This window comes from Neoarius graeffei, chromosome 3, assembly GCF_027579695.1.
Source record: "Neoarius graeffei isolate fNeoGra1 chromosome 3, fNeoGra1.pri, whole genome shotgun sequence".
In the NCBI taxonomy this organism is placed as follows: Eukaryota; Metazoa; Chordata; class Actinopteri; order Siluriformes; family Ariidae; genus Neoarius; species Neoarius graeffei.
In genome coordinates, this window is record NC_083571.1 from 87,550,539 (window position 1) to 87,576,681 (window position 26,143).

Here is a 26,143-nt window from a genome sequence, read left to right on the forward strand (position 1 = left end):
GAGACCAGTTTAGCTAGTTCTTCTACCTTGGCGTCGATATCTGAAGCGTTTTCCAGTTAAGCCCTGATGGCACGATATCCATTAACAAACGCGTTAGTGATCTCTTCATGCGGGGCAGCCATCTCTTGCCTCCGGTGTAGGTACGTCGAAACTGCTTTATCTTCAAACCTTTGAATGTATGTTTCGGCTGTTTCTTCATCTTTGGATTTCTCCGGTACAAATAATAGAGGCCAATGAGTAAAGTCAGAGTTCGATAATATTCATATGGCACGGAAAAGACTTGAGAAAAATGTACCCTTGGTCAAAGAGTTCACCGTGAACCAATCGGTCGTGCTCAAGATTAAAAATGGTAACGTCAGAGGTTGACACTAATAGCGGAAACGGCCAGGAAACCACGAGTGCATCACGTATGTGACTGTTTTTAGGACGGTTGGTTTTTCCAAAGTAGATCAATGTCAAGTTTCGTTTTGACAAAAACAGGACTGAGGTTTTTTTTATTATTTTCAAAACTATTTTACGTTCCGGAACAAATTATTACGCTACTTTATTTAGGAGACTGTTTTCGTACCAGCCCGTCAGACTAGTGACCTGAATACGTTCACTAGCCCAATACAGCGTTCTACCAGCCTCGGGTTTCGGACTACCGGCTAAGTTCGAAGACTGTGTATGGACGCAGAGGCTCCAACTTGGGAAATTGCAAAGAGGGAGATTCTCCCTCTCTGTGAGTAGCTCGGAGGGAGACAAGTTTGAGCACCGTAGGCGCGAAGGCGAGTTATATGAATGATTCACCACATTTCGTGTCAATCTTATTAATCGTAACAGATCTAGGTAAATCCAGTGACTATAGACCAAACTTTAATATGCCTAAAGTCAATGTTAATGTCAATAATGACTATTATAAATTGCCATGGTATAAATGGTAGACCCTCTGATGATAATGTTCTTCTAATAATATTCTAAGCTAGTAAAAGTCAGACAAGTTGGTTAGAATCTAACGTCTGGTCTGGTGATCTAACCTTGTCAGATATAGAGGGCTACCGCGTGATGTCACTGCGCCACGTGATTTTGTTAGGCGCCATATTGGAAGACCAAGTACATGCACTCAGAATATAAAACAAAGTACGAGCGAGAGTAAAGTGACACGATGGCTGATAATTCTGGTTATGTGAGTACATTACCAGCTGCAGAAAGGGCACGGTATGTGGAGAAACTGGCTGTGATTGATGGGTTTGACCCATATGATAAGACTCGGGGCAAGGGAGAATGGAAACATAAGGAGGACCTGACACCAATTCTGCCATCTGTTTGCTACCCAGACATTGTAAACTATTTGTTGTTTACACCCAGTGCCTACACTGCTGATGACTTGAAAGCCTACAAAGGGCTACAGGCTTACAATTATGTTGTTAGTGGCTTGGTTCGTGATATTACAGCTGTTGTTAAGAATAACCTACACATAGTTATGGCCAAGGTAATCTTGTTGATATCTCATCTCATTATCTCTAGCCGCTTTATCCTTCTACAGGGTCGCAGGCAAGCTGGAGCCTATCCCAGCTGACTACGGGCGAAAGGCGGGGTACACCCTGGACAAGTCGCCAGGTCATCACAGGGCTGACACAGAGACACAGACAACCATTCACACTCACATTCACACCTACGGTCAATTTAGAGTCAACAGTTAACCTAAACTGCATGTCTTTGGACTGTGGGGGAAACCGGAGCACCCGGAGGAAACCCATGCGGACATGGGGAGAACATGCAAACTCCACACAGAAAGGCCCTCGCCGGCCCCGGGGCTCGAACCCAGGACCTTCTTGCTGTGAGGCGACAGCACTAACCACTACACCACTGTGCCACCCTTGTTGATATCTTTTAATAATATATCTTTTCAGTTGAAAATTTAATACTTTTTGTTACTATTAAGGTATCCATAAATTAGGTTAATTTATCCAAATTATACATATGTATTTATGATCAGGGCTTTGAACCGGTTCAAGGAACGAAAACGAAAACCGGGAACTTTTTCTATTTCACATGGAACAGAAACGAAACCAGAAACTTTATTATTTTTTTATGTTCCGGAACAGAAACGCTTATTAAAAATAATGGTAACCGGTTAATACCGGTTTTTATTTCGTTCCTCAAAGTTTCCGTAGCCTACAAATAAAAAAGTCATTCTTCTCCTGCGCAAGTTTCTATGACCCGCTGGGGTTCACTTCCTGTGTGACGTTCGCTGACTGAATGGAGAGAGCGGGAGGGTGGACTACTATCACGTCTCCACATCTTAAATAAGAGGTAACTATTGCAGTCTATCGTTATTCAAAAACGTCAATTTCAAACACGATATCAATATATTTGTCCACGTTAATGAGAGGCTCGCGAACATTAAATGACGTTAACCTCTGTTAGCCTATCAATGCATAGGGCCTGACTAGCCTTTGGTAACACACTAAACGAATTATCTTTCATTTTTGGCTCTTTTTCTGTTTGTGTAGATGGGAAGACGTACTGAGAATCCAAATCGCCAACATTTGAAATAATAATAGTTTTGAATTATTTCTTGTCTTATTTAATGAAGGTTGTAATAGAATTAGCCTACATTTGGCTTAAGCTGGATGAGACAGAGACATAATTTTATAGCCATTTGTTAAACAGCTGACAGGGAACGTAATTAACCGTTCCGGGAACGAGATTTTTTTTTTTTTGTTCTAACCGGTTCGGGAACGTCTATTTAATGGTGGAACCCAAAACCGGAAACGTTAAAATTCCGTTTCTGTTCGGAACGAACCAATAGGAAAAAATCCTGGTTCAAAGCCCCGTTTATGATATATGCCTACACAACAACTATGCTTTATTTATATAATAGGAGGGAGAGCAAGCCCCAAACCATCCTAAATTATTATTATTATTATTATTATTATTATTATTAATAAATTGTAGAAGTCTGGGAGGCTTGCTCCTCATCCAGTTATCAACTTGGGGCCAATTTAGCATGTTTTAAATCTGAATTTCTTGCGTTTGCTTACCTCAAAGTGTCCGCAGATCATGCACAGACTTATCCATTATATCCACAGTTTTTTGCCAAGTCTCACACAGGTTTCTTTCAAGTCTACTGTTGGGCCAATAAATCATAAATAAAACAGCTCAGATTTGTTTGTTTAAGTCGTTTGCCACTTCACTTTATTCTCGTGGGCAGGGGTGCCGCCAGAAATTTTGGGCCCCATGAAAGATTAGAATTTTGGGCCCCCCAACTTTGCCCACCCTCATCACAATTTCACTATTGTCATTATTTGACTTTTGATAGCCCATGGACCTTGAGTTTGTGACTTTATTACATTTTATGTATTAACCAATGGTTGAAACCAATGGTTTAGAACATGTGTACATTCCACACACGTAACCATGTCAAACACTTGACTGGTGTCCGTTATTAGTGTAACGGGTTTATTTTTTTCCACTTGCCATTGTGTGTAGTGGTGGGGAAATTCTGCGCTGGCCCTTTAAGAGCGCAGGTAGTTATGGGAACGAGGCGCTGGCCTCTTTCAGTTCGTTTTGGAAATGTAAGCGCCAATGCCACTGGACGTTTGCAGCCCGTCCTCAGCAGTGTATTTGTGTCTCATTTCTTCAGAATAAAAAGACTGGTGAACAACACAACGCAACGTCTGTTATATTAGCAACACTTTAATCTAGCAAACTGTATATGGCGCTCGCTCATTAAAAACTTCAATCCTAAAGCATGTATGGGTTGTATTGCTGCTTACCTCCTGACAAAGCCGCTGCTCGTCTGCAGTTTGCTAAAGATCATGTGGAACAATGAATTCTGAATTATACTCGCGAATTCTAAAGGAAAATGTCAGGATATCTGTCCATGAACTGAATCTCAAGAGAAGGTGGGTCATGCAGCAAGACGGTGACCCTAAGCACACAAGTCATTCTACCAAAGAATGGTTAAAGAAGAATAAAGTTAATGTTTTGGAATGGCCAAGTCAAAGTGCTGACCTTAATCCAATCGAAATGTTGTGGAAGGACCTGAAGCGAGCAGTTCATGTGAGGAAACCCACCAACATCCCAGAGTTGAAGCTGTTCTGTACGGAGGAATGGGCTAAAATTCCTCCAAGCCGGTGTGCAGGACTGATCAACAGTTACCGCAAACGTTTAGTTGCAGTTATTGCTGCACAAGGGGGTCACACCAGATACTGAAAGCAAAGGTTCACATACTTTTGCCACTCACAGATATGTAATATTGGATCATTTTCCTCAATAAATAAATGACCAAGTATAATATTTTTGTCTCATTTGTTTTACTGGGTTCTCTTTTTATCTACTTTTAGGACTTGTGTGGAAATCTGATGTTTTAGGTTATGCAGAAATATAGAAAATTCTAAAGGGTTCACCAACTTTGAAGCACCACTGCAAGTGTCCTATTCCTTCGATCGCTTGCATTCTGATACAAGCGGGAGCGGGGGGGATACGTAAGTGAGCAGTAGCTCACAGTTGAGCTTGTTTTTTAAGCAAAGGGTCGTCTTGCACTAAATATAGATTTTTTTTTTCATTTATTATGGCTTAGTGCTGTTGATCGTACAGTATATATTTTTTTAATGTTGAAACATTTCAGCATTCAGGTTTTTTTTTTTTTTTGGCATATTTTTCTTCCCGTCAGTAAGGAAAGTTCAATTTTTATCATGTCCTCCTGCTCAGATCTACAAAACAGTAAATATATTTCCCTGGAGCTGAAGAGACGATATGCCCCCCCCCCCCTTTTTTAAAAAACATTTGTAATCTTCTGCACTCAGCTGGTTATTATTTATGTTGCGGCTGAACTGATATTTAACTGCGGGCTATGGAAATGTTTGGTTTTATCATCCAAGCTGTTAACACAGAACAGACATAGAGTGCCATTCAAAAGTTTGGAGACGCCTTATAATTCAGTGGGGTTTTTTTTTTCTTTCTTTTTGTGAATTAAGACACGTCATGTCTTAAAGTAACGATGGATGTCGTTTCTTTTTACTTAATCAAGCGGTTCTTGACATAATATAGATGACTATAGTTGACTGTTTGATCTCAAACGCATTAAGAAGGCAGATTGCACGAATTAACTTTTGAGCTCAAATATCTGGGGCCAGCTGTATAAAGTAATGGCGAGTGCGGACGAGAAGTGAAGAATACCCCTTTTCCACCAAAGCAGTTCCAGGGCTGGTTCGGGGCCAGTGCTTAGTTTGGAACCGGGTTTTCTGTTTCCACTGACAAAGAACTGGCTTTGGGCCAGAAAACCCGGTTCCAGGGTAGCACCAACTCTTTGCTGGGCCAGAGGAAGGAACTGCTTACATCAGCGGGGGGGGGCGGAGTTGTTAAGACCAACAACAATAGTAAGACCGCGAGAGGGCGCCATTTTTAAATAAGCGACAAGATATCATGGATGCAGTAAAGCAGCAGTCCTCCATTATTGTTGTTGTTGTTGCTTCGATGTTCGTGGCAAGGTTTATGCAAACGCAGCGACGTAACTGACGTGTACAGCGACATAATGACGTGGCTCCCCTTAGCACCCTGAGCTATGGAAAAGCAAACTGGTTCTCAGCTGGTTCGCAAGTTGAACGAGTTGTGCACCAGCACCAGCACTGGCCCCGAACCAGCCCTGGAACTGATTTGGTGGAAAAGGGGTAGAAGAGAGTGCAAGCAGGTTGGAATGGATGGAGGAGACGGTCAGGAGTGATTTTGTGAAAGACGGTTGCCAGCAAGAGTGAAAGGGAAGGTGTACAAGACCGTAGTCTGTCTGCTTGAGCTGGTCCGTTGTCTGGTTTGGAGACAGCGGCACTGATAAAAAGAAAGGAGGCTGAACTGGAGGTAGCAGAGCTGAAGATGCTGAGATTTTCACGGGGAGTGACAAATTCGGACAGGATGAGAAATGAGTGCTTAGAAGGACAGCACGTGTAGGACGGCTTGGAGACAAAGTGAGAGAGGCGAGATTGAGATGGTTTGGACACGTACAGAGGAGAGATCCAGGGTATATTGGGAAAAGAATGCTGGAGATGGAGTTGTCAAGTAGAAGGAAAAGAGGAAGACCAAAGATGAGATTGATGGATGTGGTGAAGGAGGACATGAGGACGGTTGGTGCGACAGAGAAAGATACGGAAGACCGAAGGAGATGGAGGGACATTATCCGCTGTGACAACCCTTAACTGGAACAGCCGAAAAAAAGATGATAAAGGTCATTGAACCCTGATGATATAATGCGGCATTTGACTTGCCTCAGAAACAGGAAGTTGTAGCTCAGAACAGCATCGATTTCGGCCTCTGTGCAAAAGGTGATGAAAAACACAGATGCTCATCTTTTGTGAGTAAAAAGTGAGCTAGCTAACTGTGATGTACATTTTTCTCCTCAAAATGGTAAACTGTTGGGTATGTAATGATATATCGTGCGACGATAAATTACAGTCCAAATTTATGACGATTCAGTGCAATGAATCAAAACGTGAACTGTGGTTGTCATCAGGCTGCATTATTTTTATTTTTATTTTTTTTTGTAGCTGTAATTGCATTGTTGAGACAGCAGAGGGGGAACGACCTACAATAGCAGGAATACATGTGACTTCACCTGAGGCAGAAGTAACACAGCTCTAATGCCACAAAAAAAAAAACTAAAATGGTAAAGTGCTGTTGTGTGATTCGATTGTATAAATGGATTTAACTCGAAATCAGAGCTGTTTACCGATTCAAGATTCAAGATTTTTATTTGTCATATACACAATAACAGACACAGCGGTTTATTATTGGGTAATGAAATTCTTATTTTGCAACTGCCCGACCAAACTACGCTTACCAAAATAAAAAGAAATGTATATATAAAATATGAAATATAAAATATAAAGTGCATATGGAATGCAAAATATAAAGGTAGAGAGAAAAATGAAGATAATGTTTAAAAAAGGCAAACAATGTGCAAACATAGAGGTAGATATACTGTGCAATGTCTTTAAAAAAAAAAAGGCAAACAAACAATGTGCAAACATAGAGGTAGATATACTGTGCAATGTCTTGTGCAAAATTGCTAATATAATCCGTGGCTCAAAGCCTGATGGAAATATAGAGGTAGATGGTGATTATAATCCGTGGTTCAAAAGCCTGATGGCCTGGGGGTAAAAACTGTTTGTCAGTCTAGTAGTCCTTGCTTTCACACTCCTGTAGCGTCTGCCAGATGGTAGGAGCGTGAATAATCTGTGTTGTGGGTGTGTTTGGTCCCTGATGATGCTCTGTGCCCTTTTTGTGACCCGGGTGTTGTAAATGTCCTGTAGTGGGGGGAGGACAGCTCCACAGATGGACTGTGCCATTTTAATGACATGCTGGAGAGACCGTTGAAAGCTTAAAAAAAAAAGAGAAGCAAATAGAGGTAGCAGGGGGTTTTCTAGAAAAATTTAGTATGAGGGCGCTCACCATGGCGAGGGAGCGAAGCCACCAAGCAGGGGGGGGATGGTGCCCGCTGTGCGAAGCCTTTTGAAAAATTGAGGCTACAATGGGATATTCTGAGGCTATCTGAGAGGGAAATTGTAACAAATTGTCAACATTGAAAAAGAAAATAAAACTGTCACAAACAGCGCTTAATTCAAATTCTAATACCTCATAATTCAAATTACACATGATACTAATTCCTCATGATTCAAATTGAAATTTATAATTCAAATTCAAATGAATCAAACTTACAAAGTATTAAACGTTTCACCCGAGAAATCTGTTGTTTTCTTATACTAGAATAAGGTTGAGTTAGTTGTTCAAAATGGGGGGGGGAAAATAATTCCAGGGCAAAATTATTTTCTTTAAAGGGAAACTAAAAAAGTAAACATTGTAAAGTTGGAATCCAGTACATACTACGATTGAATAAGGAATTTTAATCATACAGTTAAACGCCACTGAGACCAACGGTGATTCGCAAATGTATCTTGCTATTTAGGTGCTTCGTGACACTTGAAGCATGAGCATATACAGTACCATGAGAAAGGTGTAACATTTCACATGGCTGTCAGAGTAGCTTTTACATGATATATGGAAGAACTGTACGTCAGGGGTGTTGGAGACAAACCATCAATTCATTAGAGAGTAAAAGCTCCAGTGTGCTGCTCAGTCCCATGTTCCTCTTGCGGACTTGTAATTAATTCGGATAAAAAGTGGATAACTACCACCATGTAATGATGCTGTGAAGCTCTTGATTCGGTACGTCTGCAGATACGTCGCACAATAGCATGCTAGCAGATTAGCTTGGGAGCAGCAGCAAGGGAATGTTCCTCCTGGACTTTCAGGTCTGGTGTCAGGATCGTTGTGATTTCTGGCTGAGTTACAGCAGTACTAATACTACAAACGTGTCCCAGGGCTTGACATTAACGGTTGCCCGATTGTCCGGGACAACCAAACCAAATCTGCATCTGCCTGTCTGACAGGACAAAACCTAGTTCAATCCCCCTCAGTGATCCGGCCGTGTTATTGTTTATGAAATTCCGGGTAGGCCGAGTACAGCAGGTGCGTATGTGTAAAAATAAGCACGTCATAATATCTAATTATAGATTATTGGACTTTGAATTCATCAAAATCGGAGAAATGGCATTCAAATACCTCACTAAAATAAATATCGGTGGCAAATCTTCATTTCATTCAGACCATTTATTGTATTTTTCTTTTGTATGGTTCACATTAACCATCACGAATGTCATAATATTCGGCGGGAGTTTTACAACAGTCCGAACTCCGAACTCACTCACGGTTTGTTTTCATTCACAACGTGATTCTGTCGCCCTCATCATGACCAACTTGTTTTCTTTCGGTTTCGTTTCTTTGAATGAATTTATACTTCAAGTTTTACTGGATTAATCAAGATGTAATTTTTTTCTCCAGAAGCTTTGACTTTGGGTGAGTCTAACTCTCTTAAAACTCCAGTTCAGGTAATGGGTTAGAACAAAACGCGCACCATATTGGGGGGACTGGATAGCTTTTGTTTATTGTTGTAGTTTAAAGTTTGAGTTTTATTGAAAAATTATAACTCATGAAAGCATAATGATGATCAAAAAGCAGGCGTGGTTATGATAAACTTGGTTAACCAGTTTTCTTTCACTATGAACTAATACATAGTGATGATAAAAAGGTTATGGTCAGGACAAGGGGAAAATCTTGCTGCTTGTCTGACTGGGACCGTCCTTAAAAAAAAAATCCGTTTCCTGTCCACCGGGTGAGCAAAAAAATTTTCGGGAGGGAGGGAGGGATTTTTTTTTTTTTTTTTTTTTATGGATGGATAAGAAATCGCAATGCTCTGTTTGCTTTTTCTTTCAGTACTTTTTTGTTACAAAAGCAGACACATTTAATAAAATGACAGTTTAATCAACTGAAACTTGTACAAAAACTTTAGCATTTTAAATGCTGACTGCAACATTTGCAAAACTTTTACAAAGGTACTTAAAATGTCCGACACACGGACTTTTTGTAGTTCTAAATCGAGCGTTAGGTCTAGTTCGGAGGAAATTACACTATTAAAATGATCACTGAATGATTTATTTTTTCTGAATCTTTACTATTTTGTTGTTCGCTAGAATACCATTTTGCGATTTCACACTTAAGCAAATGTTTGAAAGCTCCGGATCTCCTTCCTTCATGGTGGCTGCCATTTTTTTGTGCTGCACGGCGCATGCGCAGAGCTGATTCAGTTCAGAGTGCGCGCGCACTCGGCGGAGGCAGTGGTGTGTCGGGGCTGTCGGAGGCGACATCGGACGGAACAGAAGCAGAGATGACGCTTATTTTGTCTCCGGTAAACCAGTCTTCTCTCGTTCAGTTACGTGCTGGCATCAAAAGACACCGTTGGTTGTAAATGAAACCAAACTGAGTGGTTGGAGTGTATTTTCATACACAAATGGAGAAATGTTCGCTGAGTGTTTAATTGTGTAGCCACCGCTGCAGACCGTTGTCGTTGTTAATTCATAGCACGCTCAGCTGCGTGAATGTGTCATGCACCGAAAATAAGAGATTTACAAGCCAGGAACGTCTCATGATGCAATACGCAAGAAAAGAAAGAAGATTTACTGCCATTTTACTTTGTATTTGAGTAAAGTGAATAAATAAATGGTCTGTGGAAAATGCATTTAATCCTGGGAACTGCATGCACAGGAGTTTATTTTGTGTTTACTCCCCCCCCGGCTGGCTACTTATTTGTCATGGCTGGCTAGTATGAGCCTTAGTGGAAAGCCCTGGGAATGCGGAAATGTCAAGTTCGATTTTAGATTTACGAACCCAAAAAAATGTCGAAACCGGTGTTAAAAAAAAATTTCAACTGCACAAACGGCACTCACCTGACTGGTGGACCAGAAACAGAACATTTTTTAATAATGGCCTGGTCAAGTGGATTAAAAAGTGAATGTCGAGCCCTGATGTCCATGCGTCTGCACTGAGTCAATCTGCTGAACTAGATAAAAACATGAAGTAACACACACAGCTACATTCAGACAGCTTCTTTTTTTTTTTTTTTTTCCTCGCTGATTCAGTCCAGCTGAAACACTGGGAAGCCCATAGCTGCAGATATGACACAGACTGCAGTGGTCTCAAAGTTTAGGGGAATAAAAGGTCCTGAGATCGAGATGCTGACCTCTTCTGCTCCTCGGACCTGCCTGATCCATCCTGGTGCCCTGTGTCTGGTTGGAGTCTCATCTCATCGCATCGCTCCTATGGAGGACGGCCCCATGTGGACAGTTGGGGGTCGCGCCTGGAGGACGCTCTGGACTCTTGCAGTGGTGCTTTTGTGGCTGGGGACTGCAGTTGACTAGCTGACTTTGGGACTGCAGTTGTCATGAACAGTTTTGCGCTCGGGTTTCCGTCGGTGGGGGGTTTATAGCATCAATGAAGCTGACTTTATGTTAGGACTGTTAATGTTATAGTCATGTTGTCTGTTGTTGCCCAAATGAGGATGGGTTCCCTTTTGAGTCTGGTTCCTCTCGAGGTTTCTTCCTCATGTCGTCTGAGGGAGTTTTTCCTTGCCACCGTCGCCACAGGCTTGCTCATTGGGGATAGATTAGGGATAAAATTAGCTCATGTTTTCAGTTGTTCAAATTCTGTAAAGTTGCTTTGCGACAATGTTTATTGTTAAAAGCGCTATACAAATAAACTTGACTTAAAAGGGTACGAGGCAGAGAATAGGAGGGTACAATTTAAAAAGTACCCTTCATCGTGAACCATAGGCGAGAAAAATGGAAAACTGGGTTTATCTGAGACACAGTTTCAAGGTATTTGGGGAGAAATTTCCAATTTATTGTAAACTGCAGAATAGAGCCTGAAGTGATGTAATCAATAGTAGAAATTTTAATAGAACTGCCATATAGTAATGAATCAAAAAAGAAATTTGACAATACAAAACTTTGTTTTCAGGCGTGCAAACGGCGCGCTTTTCGGCGCATTCCGCTTTTTCCCCGGCATTTTGGGCGACTTGTGTAATTCGTGCAGATCCGAAGAGTTTTTTTTTTTTGGGGGGGGGGGGGGGGGGGGGTTGCTCTCCGGTAATCCACTCTGGTAGTAATGATAGACCCGAGTACTGTGCAGACCATACAACGTTTGGTTCCCCCTGGTGGATATATGGAACCATTGACAGTAAGATTGACAGTGTAGCTGCTGGCTGCTATTATAATATTCAACAGCGTTCCGTTACAAACTGCTAGCTGCTACACTGTCAGTGGATGGAACCGATGGCTGGGCAATCTGGTTGCTAAGGAACGTGACTCCCGGGCTTTTCCTCAGATCGGTGTGTGCATTTATCAACTTGCTGAATTTCATCTACTAGTGTGTGTTTCTTTGGAGCCTCGGTGACTGGGAGTAAACGATCAGCGTTGAAGTGGAAGTCATTTACTCGTCTACAATCAAAGCGTAAGTGTTAAAATAATTGTGCATATATTAACTTTGTCTCTCGTAACCTAGCCTCCTTCATCTAACCATATTAGCCATGACCTATCCTTGGGGTAAAAAACGCCTGAAAAACGTAATGTTATTTGAGGAGTTGCATGATGACTGTATATGTTCTCAACGTAGTGTCTACATGGGTTAATGACTTTTGTTTTTTGTTCCTAGATAATATTTAAGTGCCGTAATACCGTTCTATACGTGCAAGAATTGGTCTTATTAAAGCTTGTGGCTGTCTGGCTTAGTTAAATGCTAACCGTTAGCACCCGACTAGCTGCTATTTCAGAACATCGAGTGATCAAATGGTAATGTGTAACCCATGTGTGTGTTATATGAGTTCGTGGTGCATACATCCATCCGTGGTAGCCTAGGGCTGCACAATTAATCGAATTTAATCGAAAATCGCGATTTTGGTTGCCACGATTAAATTAAATGAAAATCGCGATTTATTTCCATTTAAAATGCGAGCTCTGCTGCATATCTGATCGAGCACTTTTTGACCAGTACTCCGCCAAACCATTAGGGGGCGAACCGACGCATGTAAGGTTTCATTACTCCGCCTAAATAAGCAAGCAAGCCAAGTCACAGTAATGAAACCTTACATGCGTCGGTTCGCCCCCTAATGGCGTGAGAGTAGGTAACAGATTGAGGTGAGAGAGAAAAGCTAACTATGTCGGAACAACAGACTATTTAGCACTGGAGGCAATGCTGTGACCTGCCTTCGCTCATGTTTAAAGCCAGAGCATGTTGATAGGCTGCTCTTTCTAGCTAAAAACTTGTAGGCCTCAGTATAATGCTATGTAATTGTTGCAAGTGAGTTTTCAGTTCCTTCATCCTTTGGTAATTTCTTGGATAAATTTCATTTATTTGTCATTTGGAAATCAGAATTTCTCTTTTAAATTTCATTCTGCACTGAAAGCTGTTCATATTGTTTGTTTGAATATAGTGAAATAAAATTTAAGTGATTTCCCTAACATCAAGAATAATTGTGATTAATAATCGTGATTACAATTTTGATCAAGATAATCGTGATTATCATTTTTTCCATAATCGTGCAGCCCTATGGTAGCCACAACATTACAGTCACTTAGGCTGTCTAAATTAAGCAAAAACATTGGCGAATTTCGCCTCCTTTCAAAGTCAATGAGAGCGAAGCGAAATTCGTTTGTGTCGGGATGGACCGTAATGAAGTCTGACTGATATTTTGTGTGTGTGTGTGTGTGTGTGTGGTGGTGGAGGAGGGGTCCGCGTCGCCGCGCTACCTCACTCTTTTTTGACCATGGTTGTGTTTGCATCCCTGTTTATTGAATCAAGTAACATTTTGCTCAACTGCTTCTTAGTCACCGTTTCTAGCCATGTGGTCAAATCAAAGTCCTTCCCACGCCATGTGGCGCATAGGGCGGCGCCAATCTCCGTTTCCATAGCCCTCAGCCTCTCGCCTAGGGTTACAGTGGGGGGCTAGTCCTCTGGTAACCGCGAGTGTCCCTCAGCCTCTCGCCTAGGGTTACAGTGTGGGGCTAGTCCTCTGGTAACCGTGAGAGTCCCTCGGCCTCTCGCCGAGGGTTACAGTTGGGGGCTAGTCCTCTGGTAACCGCGAGAGTTTGACTCCCCGTTTGCATCTGTATTGCAGCGTGCCTTGCCAGACGGCAGTAGGTACCATTTTTATGATGGTCTTTGGTATGACCCGACTGTGAGTAGAACTCACGATCTCCCGTTCGAGTCGCGGACACGCTAGCCACTAGGCCAACTCGCGGTCTAGCCACGTGGTAGCACGGCTCAATCACAGCTCACGAAACGCTGTCGACACCTTGTCAGCCAATCAGATTACATCTTAGTTACAGCACACTGCAGCATAACGGCTGACTCTGTTTCCTACGGAAGTGTTAGTCTTTGGCCATTATTTAGTTGAATAAAACTTAGTTTCACATCGCACGCTGCTCAGTTTTGTACAGATATGTAAACAAAAATATTTTTTGTTACTCAGTGAAAAATAGACACCGGCAAATCCTACTACAGACTGCGATTTGCCACCGCCAACCAGCCACTTTTGAGACCTCTGGAATATGTCGGTCATTTTCAGTAACTCATTTCAATGAGTCAGATGATCTACAAGACAATTACTTTAGACCAACTTCTCAAATTATTTAAACAGCAAGAATAAGCTGTTCGACTACTCACCCTAGTGTCAAAACTTTTGAGCATCTTTTCACAAGCAAAACATTAACCGGCCTTTAAAACATGCAGAGTAGACGGAAAAACCTGTATGGAGGCACGTTTAGTCCCTTGCTGTTTCCAAAACATCTTTTACATCTCTCTCTCTCTCTCTCTCTCTCTCTCTCTCAGATTCTTTAGCCATTATTAATAATCCTCCCTGAATATTTTGTATGCGGTGTTCTAACCCACTCAGTCATCCTTCTCCATCTGATCAGAAAGACCGCTGCATCGAAGCTGATCTAATAATGTTTGAATATTTAAGAGGCCGTAGTTCCGAGTAAAAGCCCAGGTTTCATCAGCGGCTCAGAGTTTGATTTGTAATGAAATGTTCTGAATGAAGCGGAAGCTTCTCCACTCACTTGTAGATTTTCTGTAAAGCAGGACTGTGTTTGCTCCAGGATTCTGGAAATACGTACTTCATCTTGGGATGACGGAGCTCACACACTGCATGCACCTTGTCTACCTCTCTCTGTCCTTCTCTTTCATAAAGTCCACACAGACACGGTCTCCGCTAAAATACGCTTGCTTGGCTAGTTTCTCCCACATCCTGTATGGAACACACACACACTAGCCTCCATGTTTGTTTGTTTCACCAAGCAACTGTGTTTTCATGAATCGGGTAATACTGTGTTGATGCCAGGGTTTTACTGGGAAATTCACTATTAATATTTTTCATACAAGCTACATCCGGGACATGGAGAACCAAAACCGTGACTTAAAGCGAGATGGCCTTTCGATTTCATAAAATCATTGAAATTTAGTTCCCTTTGAAATTTGGTCATTGTGATTATATGTTTATTTCTGTAATATCTCAAAAATATCAGGCAATTCTGTGGCTGGGAAGTTATTTATTTAATGTGAGGGGATTCCCTAGCAAATAATGTGCGTGAAATCGTTTGCTTCACGCAGTCAAGCAGACCGAGGAAGTCCGTGTGCGCATGCGCAGGTTTACCTTTGACCGTGCACTGACAGTTACATCATTCTGTTGCTAAACGAACAGCTGATCACACCGAGGTGCTCACTGACCGCCGATATTTATTAGTTTGGTCCTGCGTTTCCTTTCCTTCGCAACATAACGTCTTTTCTCGCTTTCCGTTACTGTAGTCGGTCTTTAACGTTTCATTCGCACACTCACGTCCTCCATTTTTCTCTCCTGTTTCAGATTTGTATCTCACAATGCCTTGCGCGAACAGGGAAAGCCCACCACGTCATGCATGACGTAGTATCTTGTATTGCGTCATGGTGAAGCAGGAAAAAAATAGCAGAGAATTTGGGGCCACGTGGCCTTAAATTCATTAATTGTTCTGTTAAAAAAATAAAATTGGAAGTCTGTGATTTGAATTCAGTAGCTTTCGGTCTAACTGGGTGTTGGGGAAAATTCTTTTTATGGTCTCCACTTGAAAAATCTGAAAGGCAGTATAACATAAAATTCGTGAGGAAATCAATCAGTTGCTTTGACAAATTTGGGTACTTTGTGTCTATATAATAAAAAGAAAATCACACATTGGCTTGAAGATATGAAGTTTATCCTCTCGTGTTGGAAAACTCGCATTTTTCATTAAAAAAACATCGTGGATCTGAGTGATTTTATTTATATATAAAATGTGTGTGTGTGTGTATGTATGTGTTATTTACCAGCTGGGAGGTCCATATCGTGAAACACCGTGATCGAGGTGTTGAAAGTACTGAGCAAGGCCCTCTGGGCCGAGGTCAGTATTCAAGGCCGAGGTCACGGTATTTCACCATACGGACCGACCTTAAGCTGGTAAATATTATTTTTTTTTTCTTTACCAAATTCTAACAGAAAACGAGAGCGCCCGAAAGGGAAAACTGAGCCAAACCACCATTTTGAATCCTCATTCACGGCTGTAATGCAAATTGCTTCCTCCTCGGTATACAAGTGCACTTCCATGGCAGGAAAAAAACTACATTTTGCTGCCTATGTAGTCCCCTATTTATACAAAATTGAGTCATTCAGGATTCAGCCATGTTTTTGCTTGCCATGAGCAAGTTAGAGGTTTTTAGCTTTCTCCTGAAATGTTTTATTTCTTCTTCCTCAGGGTAGTAAAACTTGCTTTCGCTGTGAACACTGTCGTTATTGCTATCCATGCTGTAAAATTAATGCTATTCTCCTGAGAAATGCTGGCAAAAATAAGATTTTTGATCATTTTATAAATAAATCCTTATTTAAAAAAAGATAAATGTTGACAAAAAATGCTACTATGTTTGTTGTTGTGAACGAGCGAGTCGCCAGAGGTCCGTAACCGGGGTCCGTACCATAGGATACGGACCCGCTTGCCAGTCAATCAGAGCGCAGGATTTGATGGAAACCGCACTGCGAAAAAAATAATGAAATAATATTGGCTGGTATATCGGATATATTCCCTTCAGCTAGCATGATGGTGAACGAGCTGAAGGGGTGTGTGTGTGTGTGTGTATGCGCACGCACATACATGGGGATTTCATTAAGAAAGGAAGTAGGGGGCGGAGCAATGCGTGTGATACCCAGGTCCATGCAAAGCCGTGCCACAGGGGAGTGTGGGAGGGGGGTATACCCTTCCCGCTGGGGCTCCCCCTGAAAATATTGAGTTTTTCGATGCTGTCTGGTGCAGTCTAAGCCCCTTTTTCACCGCTGATAATGACCATTTTGTTGCTGTTTTATGGGTGTTTATTATCAGTTTGCGCATGAAACTGAGTGCATGTCATAACATTTTACATTTCACCCTTCTGTACCTTCCTTTGTTTGCCTGGAAAGAAATGTCTTCACGGTTGTTCCTTTTTAAATTAACCTAATCCTATTAGATAAGATAACATCTCATTTAATCTTATCCAAATGTCCTGTGTTTGTACGCTACCACTGACGTTGTTTCAAACGAGGCCACCGGCCCGAGTTTTTATTGGCCCTTTACCTTTTTCACCTTTTCTTTCCGATGGTTATCAGTGGTTACGTTCCCGTTCTTTTACACTTTTTTTTTTTACTGTGTGTACTCACGGCGGCTTTTTGGCCTTGACCTTCAGTCACGTCAGCTGCACGGTCTGAAAGCTTGATGCCGATTGGCTGCTCGTCATGGCAACGATGGGGTGCCAGAAAGCTCGCTTCCGATTCGCTGTTCTGATACACACACACACACACACACACACACAAATCCCACCGCTTCATGGCGCACCTCAAGGAGCAGCTGAGAGAGATTGGGAAATTCCGAGCTTTTTTTTTTTTCCCCCAATCCAGCAGTGGAGTCGGTGGATTCTTGTTTCATCCAGCTGGTTGTGTGTTTCGCAATGCCGTATTTGTTTGTGTCAGGTTTCACATGTTGCATGTCGCAGGCCTCGTGTCTCAGGGCTATAAATAGTGCATGGTGAAACTATTCCCCAGGCCACACTCTGGTGCACAGCAACAAACCCTGATTTCGTTCTCCCAACACCCACTGCACAAATACACATAGTGACACACATTACAGGTGTATCAGCAGAAATAAATCCAGTAACGCAGCGCCTGAGAAGAGATTGCTCGTATCATTTATTTGCCCAGAAAACGCTACTTGTTCTAGCGGAGTACATTTGTGTCTGTATAATCAGGCTTAAAGGTCTCTCGTGATCTGGTTCCTCAGCCCACATCCAGAGGTGTCCAGGGACACGTTACATTTGTAGCGTGAACAGCGGTGTGTCCTGATGCGTCCCACAATATCCAAATCGTGATTCCTGATGACACCACAGCCATCCGTATCCTGTAGTCAGAGAGAATAAAAAAATTGGCCGTACTTTCAGGAAGGGAGGGATGGCATACAGTCTCTCTCCTGTCAATCACATCACATCACATTATATGACATGACATGACATTGCCGGCGTTTAGCAGACGCTTTTATCCAGAGTGACGTATAGCATACCCAGAGCAGCCTGGGGAGCAGGTGGGGGTCAGGCGCAGGTCCAGGAACTTGAACCAGTGACCTTTTGGGGTCATTCCATGCCAAATCAACAAGAGGTTATGCTCGACTATCTCAGATTTCAATGAAATTTGGAGGGCTCAGAGATACTATTAAAAGAAGTTAATCCCCAAAACTTGAGCTTCCTATCACCAATAGTTTCAGAGATACAGGCATTTGAATTTTTCGACTTTTTAGTTTTTTGCTCAAAACATACATATTTCAAAGTGCAATATAATCTTTATTATGCAAGATAGAAACCTAAAATTTTGCACAGAGAGACTCAATGTCTTGTACTACAAGCTTCAACTTAGAATTTCAATGGTCATTGTATATTAGATGGTGATTTTAACAAGGAAATTAAAAAGACAAATTTGCATTTTTTGCATTTTTAACTCATTCTGGAAGCTTGCCTGTGGCAGTAATGCTTAAACTAAGAATGTTATTCAAATCTACACAGAAATATCTACCAATTTCAGTTTTACCAAGTCTCCACTATTCCTAGTTTGTCTGTAATAGGGTTTTGAAATTCGCCGATTTCTAAAACATGCCATTTTCAGTAGCAAGAAATCCAATGTGGGATAGCAGTTAGGAACTTATAAATTTTTTTCAGTAATCCCCAAGACCCATATTTTATATTTCCAAATTTTTGTTCTGTGTCTCTCAAGTATTTTTAAACTGCAGGGGTTTAAAAAAACCATTTTCACCAAATTCGAATTTTTGATATATTTTCATATAACTGATATTTGAGGGTTAATAAATGCTTCAATAAGGCTCAAGTAGGTTAGGAGACATGTTTCTTCCTCAATTTTAAATAAAATTTCAATTAATGCTCAGTATTAATTATTTGTAAATTGATTTGAATCTAAGACTGTGTAACATTAGCAATCAATGACCAGCTATTGTGTACCAGTCAACAGCCAGCCTTATCAATATCAACACAGCACAATAGGTGACCCTTGGTACCAGAACAGGTGGCTCATATCTTATAGTTTTAGAGTCTGTAAACTGCATACTTGTTCAGATAACATTATATTGCTTGGATTATATTAAATACATTGTAATACAGAACACTGAGAAAATTTACCAATGTTATCAACTGAATGTGTTTCTTTGCAAGGATTGGATATTTTGAATAGTTGACTAGGGAATTTAATTGTAGTTGCTTTCAATTTGAGATCAGTATAAATGAGTTTGTTCTTAGACATCTAAAAATGGCTGAACTTCCTCCCTGTTCTATAGGAATTGGACTAAAGAAAGATTCTGACTGCCATAAACTAACATACAACAGAAATTGTAAGTTAAATACACTCTCTCAGTAGAGTCTCAACATGAGCTCTGCTCGTGAATGTACCGCTAAGGCTGGTTGTGCTCATTGGTGCGCTCAGAATAAATACACAAAGACGGACGGTGTTTAAAAAGGCGACGTTTCCAGGCGTTTTTAGTAGGGCTGTAACGATATGCGTATTGAAATCGAAATCGCGATACGCAGAGCCACGATCCGTATCGCGATACAAGAAGGCAGAATCGCGGTACACCCTTTCAGACTTCTCCTCAGCCCAAAAACAGAGGCGCTTCCAAACTTCAATTTATGAATACTTTACTTTTTATTTAAATTACATTTTAAACTTACTTAAATTACTTTTATTTTTTTTATATCTATTAGTAAGTCGTTTTTTCGCCGACCTGCGACAATCTTCTGCGAGTCATGCAACGTCCACACTCGCCACTGGCAGAGCATTCATTTCTTTTAAGCGGTCGCCATTCTGGTTGCAACGCGGGGAGCGAATCTGTAAACAAGCAGCTCATTGGCTGGCTAGGTGTGCCACAAGCCAATCACAATCACTTGACCGGAAAGGCATGCAGTGTTGCCAGATTGGGCAGGTTTAGGTGCTTTTTGGCTGGTTTTGAACATATTTTGGGGTGGAAAACATTAGCAGTATCTGGCAACACTGAAGGCATGTCTGCTTGGGTGGAAGCCTTCTGTGGCAGTTACATTTTGACACGCGAGCAATGTTTCACCATAAAAATTCCGTAATTTCCATCTGTTTTCCGCGATCACAGAAAATCATTGGCCCTATGAGAGTGAGACAGTGAGAGAGCCACCCCCCCCAAAAAAAAAATCTTAACGGATTTACACGATTTGGAAAAATGACTTTTTCAGAACCGAAAAAAACAGAGCTTCCGGCTCAACAGTATTATTTTGAGAAATAAAACAATCTTTGGATATACATTTGTTCACTTTTGCATACATATTACTCATTCTCTGCAGTGGTCTGAATTATTTGTTATTAAATAGTTAATGTAAGTAAGTAAATGTTAATAAGTCAAATTTGCTACTTTAAAAAAACATTTTTAAAAAAATCGTGGGTGTATCGAATCGTGGGTCAAAAATCGCGATACGAACCGAATCGTGAGTTGGGTGTATCGTTACAGCCCTAGTTTTTAGGCAAGTTATTGAGTTCCTAGCACAGCAACAGCATAGACGTTATGATCACGTGACCTACTAACGATCAAGTGCGCTAGTGTGTCATAAAGTTCCCTTCTTGTATTATTGTCGAAGAAGTCTAATTTTGCACCGTAATGTCTCTACTGTTTACAACAGTGTCGAGCTCAAAATAATTTCGAAAACTTCTTGTATTATGTTGTTCATCCTCTCACGCACGCACACGTTCTTATTTTGTTCCAGAAGTATCACAGGTGTCTCGCAACCACAGCCACCATCTAAATATAGTCTGTAGTCTGATTGATTGCAGCTCTGTGGCTTCCCTTAGATTGAAACCATGTCTACATATAAATGTCTCTGAAGTTCAGGTTGTCAGGGTGTTTGCACGCCGGCAGATACGTTATTGGTTTGTTTGAAGCTTCATGAAAGACTCTGGTAGAGGCGTCTGCTAACCAGATTTGACCTGCTGTAGATCAAAAGATATTTGTTATGCCTCTGCCACCGTAAGGTGCAGGAGGCATTATGTTTTCGGGTTGTCCGTCCCGAAATCTTGTGAACGTGATATCTCAAAGCCTAATGAAAGGAATTTCACCAAACTTTCACCATTTGTGCGCTTTGGGACAAACATGAACTGATTTAGATTTTGAGATCAAAAGGTCTAAGGTCAAGGTCACTGTGAGGTCAAATGTCTGTCTGGAAACCTTGTGAACGCGATATCTCCAAGGCTGATGCAAGTAATTTCACCAGGTCAAGATTACTGTGAGGTCAAATGTCCATCCCCAAATCACAACTTAATAAGGCGTGTAGTCTACCGGGCGGAGGCATCCCCGTCGATGCTGTTGGCGACGAGTTCTATCTAGTTTCCCCCTCCTTTAACCAAAAGGTTATCCTGTAACTTCTGTGTCATTGTGTGATATTTAATATGAACCGTGTAGTCAGTGCTTGAAGTAGGCAGGTATTCAGTATTTTGCTGCTCTGAGGACTGTGTTTTGGTTAAGTTTGTGTATCAGTTCAGGGTTCTCCACTTTTCAAAAATAAAAGGTAGTGGCGGGGGTTTGGGGGCCACCTGGGCCCCTAACGGGGTCCAGTGGCGGAGCCCCGGTGGGGGGTCAAGGAGACAGAGTCCCCCTGAAGCTGCCGGACTTTGGGCTTTTTTTGACAGCGAAACTGGCCAATAAACGGATAGGAAATGTTAAATCATTGTTAAAATCATTTTACAAAAAATGAGCCCGTTCTTACTGTACATATCATCTTTATTGTCAATGTGAGACTCATTTGACATTTCGGTTGAGACTGATACGCCTGTTGCGCATCCCTGAATTAATGAGAGATTTTTGTGTGTGTGAAAAATAAATGAACGTCCATGCATAAACAAAAAACCCAATTACAATCAATGCATGCTTTTTTTTTACAGTACACATAATTAATGTTAATCAGGTGAACCCAGTCCAATCCATGCACGAGCTGGTGCGCGTGCCCGAGACTGGCACTACAAAGCCACCCCAGCCTCTGTAGTTCGGGTCCTTTGACCCAGGAACCCGGAAGTCCTGCAGTAAACAACCACAGGGAAGCAACGGGAAAAGGCAGCTCTCGCCTACACAATCACAGATACGTAAAATAAAAGACCTGAACTTAACTTGTGTGTGCTGTTATATGATGACTGTAACAGTGTATGGTCAGAAAAGACGATAGATAAGCGCAACCGTTGCACAATAACGCTACAAGCAACCTGCGTGTGCACCTGCAGAGTTATGTATCTGCTGGCTAGCTGCAGCTTGTAGCTTCCAGCGTTACTACAGTATGTGTCAGTATGGTGTAATGCGGTGCGGTGTAGTGTAACGCAGGGATAGACCTCAAGCTGCACAGCTCTGGGTCACAATCTGTATGCAGCCGGCCGGATGGGGTTCGATTGCAATCGCGTGGCCACTTCAGGTCGCCCCGTATGCATTCGTTTAATGGTCTTCTGCGTGTTAAATACAACCCCGATTCCAAAAAAGTTGGGACAAAGTACAAATTGTAAATAAAAACAGAATGCAATGATGAAGTTTCAAAATTCCATATTTTATTCAGAATAGAACATAGATGACATATCAAATGTTTAAACTGAGAAAATGTATCATTTAAAGAGAAAAATTAGGTGATTTTTTTTTTTTAAATTTCATGACAACAACACATCCCAAAAAAGTTGGGACAAGGCCATGTTTACCACTGTGAGACATCCCCTTTTCTCTTTACAACAGTCTGTAAACGTCTGGGGACTGAGGAGACAAGTTGCTCAAGTTTAGGGATAGGAATGTTAACCCATTCTTGTCTAATGTAGGATTCTAGTTGCTCAACTGTCTTAGGTCTTTTTTGTCGTATCTTCCGTTTTATGATGCGCCAAATGTTTTCTCTGGGTGAAAGATCTGGACTGCAGGCTGGCCAGTTCAGTACCCGGACCCTTCTTCTATGCAGCCATGATGCTGTAATTGATGCAGTATGTGGTTTGGCATTGTCATGTTGGAAAATGCAAGGTCTTCCCTGAAAGAGACGTCATCTGGATGGGAGCATATGTTGCTCTAGAACCTGGATATACCTTTCAGCATTGATGGTGTCTTTCCAGATGTGTAAGCTGCCCATGCCACATGCACTAATGCAACCCCATACCATCAGAGATGCAGGCTTCTGAACTGAGCGCTGATAACAACTTGGGTCATCCTTCTCCTCTTTAGTCCGAATGACACGGCGTCCCTGATTTCCATAAAGAACTTCACATTTTGATTCGTCTGACCACAGAACAGTTTTCCACTTTGCCACAGTCCATTTTAAATGAGCCTTGGCCCAGAGAAGACGTCTGCGCTTCTGGATCATGTTTAGACACGGCTTCTTCTTTGAACTATAGAGTTTTAGCTGGCAACGGCAGATGGCACGGTGAATTGTGTTCACAGATAATGTTCTCTGGAAATATTCCTGAGCCCATTTTGTGATTTCCAATACAGAAGCATGCCTGTATGTGATGCAGTGCCGTCTAAGGGCCCGAAGATCACGGGCACCCAGTATGGTTTTCCGGCCTTGACCCTTACGCACAGAGATTCTTCCAGATTCTCTGAATCTTTTGATGATGATATGCACTGTAGATGATGATGCTATGTTCAAACTCTTTGCAATTTTACACTGTCGAACTCCTTTCTGATATTGCTCCACTATTTGTCGGCGCAGAATTAGGGGGATTGGTGATCCTCTTCTCATCTTTACTTCTGAGAGCTGCTGCCACTCCAAGATGCTCTTTTTATACCCAGTCATGTTAATGACCTATTGCCAATTGACCTAATGAGTTGCAATTTGATCCTCCAGCTGTTCCTTTTTTGTCCCTTTAACTTTTCCAGCCTCTTATTGCCCCTGTCCCAACTTTTTTGAGACGTGTTGCTGTCATGAAATTTCAAATGAGCCAATATTTGGCATGAAATTTCAAAATGTCTCACTTTCGACGTTTGATATGTTGTCTATGTTCTATTGTGAATACAATATCAGTTTTTGAAATTTGTAAATTATTGCGTTCCGTTTTTATTTACAATTTGTACTTTGTCCCAACTTTTTTGGAATCGGGGTTGTAGTTAGAAAATTATAATGAAGCGAAGACTTTACGATTTATTTGGTGTATACTGATGAAGTCAGGGTTTTTTTTTTTTTTTTGGGCCAAGGGGAGGGTGGCGGGCCAGAATTATAACGTGGTGGTGCGCCACTTTAAAAGCGCCCATGGAGAACACTGCAGTTATACACAGGAGGGAAAAACATCTCGAACACAGCCAGATATGAATCGAAACTCCAGTCTCGCATGCCTCACATACACTGCAGAAACGTATCCAGTGTGAACTGGCCGAACTGAAGCAAGACGATGACATGACATCGCTTCAAAAATCAGTCAAATACTTCGACACATGGAGTATTTTTATATAAATCAGTCTGTGATTGATGCTGACATTTTACATTAAATAGGCCTGCTTTCTCCACTTACCCTGGTTCAGCATCATATCAGTTAATACACGGTTTAGAATCGATGGGACCAATCTGCAAACACGCACGAGTATCACTTAGCACTTCTCCTTCAAATTTTGAACTTACCTCGGAAGTGGGAAGTTGCAGCTCGGAATGGCGTCACTTTCAACCTTCGTACTTTACAGCGACAAAGCAGGAGGGAATCCACTGATGGCTCCGTGTTCATCTTTTGTTTGCAGTAGCTAAATGTGATGAGTGATTTTGTATATTTTCCTCCTCAGAACAGCATCAGTGTTACAAATGTAAACGGGACACCGTATAGATAGTTTTCACATAACGTCACAGAGTCGGGGATTCCCTAGTGGCGGCCATCTTGGGGGTCCAGCTTACCGTACGGGTGACTGAGCACACATTGTAACGCGCGAGTACAAAGTCTTCAAGAGAACCCAAGCGGGCTATTTAAAGCTAGCAATGGTGCACACCTGTTGTATTCACGGCTGTCGTAATAGGTCAAATGATGACGTCAAGCGGAGCTTTTATGGAATTCCCACTGTACGGGAGCACGAAGGCGAGCAAACAAACTCGGCATACAAAGGAGAAATCTATGGCTTGCGAGAATCAACCGCAAGGATTATCAGCCTTCCAAACACAGCAAAGTCTGCTCCGATCATTTTATAAGTGATAAGTTGTTTAAATAATCAATTGTGTTTGTTTGTTTTTGGAAACCAAAACATCATGTGAACAGTCATTGGAGAATGCCTAACTGGAACCGCTGAGTGTATGTTTACATTGTAATGTACACTTAATATCGCTTGTTTGTCACGTTTCTATTTGACACTTGTCACTTCACTCACGCGAGGGTCATTTTTGAAAAACATTTTAGGTCTATTCTGTATGATTTAATTTGTGTTTGGGATGCAAACAGCGCGCCTTTTGGCGGATGCCGCCTGAATCGCGCAGATCCGGGGTTTTTTTTTAGGGGGGGCGTTGGAATGTCTGATTATAATTTCAAAGTAAATTCTGTATTAAAATTACTAAATAAGCAAATCCGTTACAGTCCATGAAACAGGAAGTATAAGGATGAGAAAAAACAGTTTAAATCGGGAAGCTGCGCACATTTGCGCAGCCCTGGCTGCACAAATGTGCGCAGCTTCCCGATTTAAACTGTTTTTTCTCATCCTTATACTTCCTGTTTCATGGACTGTAACGGATTTGCTTATTTAGTAATTTTAATACAGAATTTACTTTGAAATTATAATCAGACACTCCAACGCCCCCCCTAAAAAAAAAAAAATCGGATCTGCGCGATTCAGGCGGCATCCGCCAAAAGGTGCGCTGTGAATATATAAAGTTGTATATATCAGAAAGCCTTTAAATTTTGATGAAGTCAGTTTCAGGCTTTGGAGCAGGCTTTGGCAGCCCTGCATAGTCACTTGAAAATGCATCTTTGTCCACTTCGTAGGGGTCAATTCCCCCAATCAAGGCCAGTTTGGCTGCATGCCGTTGTCGTGAGATGTCGTCTAATGTATCTATATACTTCTGTTTGCTTGATGTTGCCGACATTGATCTTTATTTTAGAAAACTGACTATATAACTTCATAAATTCGTCCGAGATAACGTAGCCGGTAGTGGCGATGGTCCGTTTTGTTTGCCCCCCCAAGATGGCGGCTGGGGG

General features: G+C 41.6%; 1 protein-coding gene across 3 annotated transcripts in view; it reads left to right on the plus strand.

Moving 5' to 3' along the window:
• usp24 (ubiquitin specific peptidase 24) overlaps window positions 1-26,143 on the plus strand; it is a 278,284-nt gene that overhangs the window by 39,028 nt on the left and 213,113 nt on the right. The window lies entirely within an intron of this gene.